Raw genomic sequence first — 3,689 nt, forward strand, 5'->3', positions numbered from 1 at the left:
ATCATGCTGCACAGCTCCCTCCATCTTGCTGCACAGTTCCCTCCATCATGCTGCACAGTTCCCTCCATCATGCTGCACAGCTCCCTCCATCGTGCTGCACAGCTCCCACCATCGTGCTGCATAGTTCCCTCCATCGTGCTGCACAGTTCCCTCCATCGTGCTGCATAGTTCCCTCCATCGTGCTGCACAGTTCCCACCATCTTGCTGCACTGTTCCCTCCATCATGCTGCACTGTTCCCTCCATCATGCTGCACAGCTCCCTCCATCGTGCTGCACAGCTCCCTCCATTGTGCTGCACATCTCACTCCATCAAGCTGCACAGCTCCCTCTGTCACGCTGCACAGCTCCCTCCATCGTGCTGCACAGCTCCCTCCATTGTGCTGCGCAACTCCCTCCATCATGTTTCACAGCTCTCAGCATCATGCTGCACAGCTCCCACCCTCATGCTGCACAACTCCCTCCCTCACACTGCACAGCTCCTTCCATTGTGCTGCACTGTTCCCTCCATCATGTTGCACAGCTCCCTCCATCTTGCTGCACAGCTCCGTCACTCATGCTGCACAGCTCCCTTCATCTTGCTGCACAGCTCAATCCATCGTGTTGTACGCTCCCACCATCATGCTGCACATCTCCCCCCATTGTGCTGCACTGTTCCCTCCATCATGTTGCTCAGCTCCCTCCATCGTGCTGCACAATTCCCTCCATTGTGCTGCACAGTTCCCTCCATCGTGCTGCACAGCTCCCTCCATCGTGCTGCACAGCTCCCAACATCCTGCTGCACGACTCCCACAATCATGCTGCACAGCTCCCTCCATCGTGCTTCAGCTCCCTCCATCATGCTGCACAGCCCCCTCCATCATGCTGCACAGCCCGCTCCATCGTGCTGCACAGCTCTCTCCATCGTGCTGCACAGCTCCCTCCATCGTGCTGCACAACTCCCTCCATCGTGCTGCACAGCCCCCTCCATCGTGCTGCACAGCTCTCTCCATCGTGCTGCACAGTTCCCTCCATCGTGCTGCACAACTCCCACACTCATGCTGCACAGCTCCCTCCATCGTGCTGCACAGCTCTCTCCATCAAGCTGCACAGCTCCCTCCATCGTGCTACACAGCACCCTCCATCGTGCTACACAGCACCCTCCATCGTGCTGCACAGCCCCCTCCATCGTGCTACACAGCAGTTCCCTTGATTGTGCTGCACAGCCCCCTCCATCATACTGCACAGTTCCCTCCATCGTGCTGCACAGTTCCCTTGATTGTGCTGCACAGCCCCCTCCATCATACTGCACAGTTCCCTCCATCGTGCTGCACAGTTCCCTTGATTGTGCTGCACAGCCCCCTCCATCATACTGCACAGTTCCCTCCATCGTGCTGCACAGTTCCCTTGATTGTGCTGCACAGCCCCCTCCATCATACTGCACAGTTCCCTCCATCGTGCTGCACAGTTCCCTTGATTGTGCTGCACAGCCCCCTCCATCATACTGCACAGTTCCCTCCATCGTGCTGCACAGTTCCCTTGATTGTGCTGCACAGCCCCCACCATCATGCTGCACAGTTCCCTCCATCGTGCTGCACAGCTCTCCCCATCATGTTGCACATTTCTCTCCATCGTGCTGCACAGCTCATTCCATCGTGCTGCACAGCTCCCTACATCATGCTGCACAGCTCACTCCATCATGCAGCGCAACCCCCACAAACTTGCTGCACAGCTCCCACCCTCATGCTGCACAGCTCCCTCCATCATGTTTCACAGCTCCCAACATCATGCTGCACAGCTCCATCCATCGTGCTGCACAACTCCCTCCATCGTGCTGCACAGCTTCCTCCATCGTGCTGCACAGCTCCCTCCATCATTTTTCACAGCTCCCAACATCATGCTGCACAGCTCCCTCCATCATGATGCACAGCTCCCTCCATCATGTTGCTCAGCTCCGTCCATCGTGCTGCACAATTCCCTCCATCGTGCTGCACAGTTCCCTCCATCGTGCTGCACAGCTCCCTCCATTGTGCTGCACAGCTCCCAACATCCTGCTGCACGACTCCCACAATCATGCTGCACAGCTCCCTCCATCGTGCTTCAGCTCCCTCCATCGTGCTGCACAGCCCCCTCCATCATGCTGCACAGCTCCCTCCATCGTGCTGCACAGATCCCTCCATCGTGCTGCACAGGTCCCTCCATCGTGCTGCACAGCACCCTCCCACACTGCACAGCCCCCTCCATCGTGCTACACAGCTCCCTCCATCGTGCTGCACAGCTCCCACCATCGTGCTGCATAGTTCCCTCCATCATGCTGCACAGTTCCCTCCATCTTGCTGCACTGTTCCCTCCATTGTGCTGCACATCCCTCTCCATCATGCTGCACAGCTCCCTCCATCGTGCTGTACAACTCCCACCATCATGCTGCACAGCTCCCTCCATCGTGCTGCACAGCTCCCTCCATTGTGCTGCACATCTCACTCCATCGTGCTGCACAGCTCCCTCTGTCACGCTGCACAGCACCCTCCATCGTGCTGCACAGCTCCCTCCATCATGCTGCACATTTCCCTCCATCATGCTGCGCAGCTCACTCCATTATGCTGCACAGCTCCCTCCATCGTGCTGCACAACTCCTACCAACGTGCTGCACAGCTCCCAATATCACGCTGCACAGCTCCCACCCTCATGCTGCACAACTCCCTCCATCATGTTTCACAGCTCCCAACATCATGCTGCACTGTTCCCTCCATCATGCTGCACAGCTCCCTCCATCATGTTGCACAGCTCCCTCCAACTTGCTGCACAGCTCCGTCACTCATGCTGCACAGCTCCCTTCATCTTGCTGCACAGCTCCCAACATCCTGCTGCACGACTCCCTGCACAGCTTCTACCATCATGCTGCACAGCTCCCTCCATCTTGCTGCACAGCTCCGTCACTCATGCTGCACAGCTCCCTTCATCTTGCTGCACAGCTCCCTCCATTGTGTTGTACAGCTCCCTCCATCATGCTGCACAGCTCCCTCCATCGTGCAGCACTGTTCCCTCCATCGTGCTGCACAGCTCCCTCCATCATGCTGCACAGCTCTCTCCATCGTGCTGCGCAGTTCCCTCCATCGTGCTGCACTGCTCCCTCCATCGTGCTGCACAGCTCCCTCCATCGTGCTGCACTGTTTCCTCCATCGTGCTGCACAGCTCCCTCCATCGTGCTGCACTATTCCCTCCATCGTACTGCACAGTTCCCTCCATCGTGTTGCACAGCTCACTCCATCATGCTGGATAGATCCCTCCATCAAGCTGCACAGCTCCCTCCATCATGCTTCAGCTACCTCCATCGTGTTGCACAGTTCCCTCCATCGTGTTGCACAGCTCTCTCCATCACGCTGCACAGCTCCCTTCATCGTGCTGCACAGTTCCCTCCATCGTGCTGCACTGCTCCCTCCATCGTGCTGCACAGCTCCCTCCATCATTCTGCACAGTTCCCTCCATCATTCTGCACAGCTCCCACCATCGTGCTGCACAGTTCCCTCCATCGTTCTGAACAGCTCCCTCCATCGTGCTGCACAGTTCCCTCCATCGTGCTGCACAGCTCCCTCCATCAAGCTGCACTGTTCCCTCCATCGTGCTGCACAGCTCCCTCCATCAAGCTGCACTGTTCCCTCCATTGTGCTGCACAGCCTCTCCGTCGTGCTGCACAGCTCCCTCCATCGTGCTGC

The sequence above is a fragment of the Chiloscyllium plagiosum genome, chromosome 19 (genome assembly GCF_004010195.1).
Source record: "Chiloscyllium plagiosum isolate BGI_BamShark_2017 chromosome 19, ASM401019v2, whole genome shotgun sequence".
In the NCBI taxonomy this organism is placed as follows: domain Eukaryota; kingdom Metazoa; phylum Chordata; class Chondrichthyes; order Orectolobiformes; family Hemiscylliidae; genus Chiloscyllium; species Chiloscyllium plagiosum.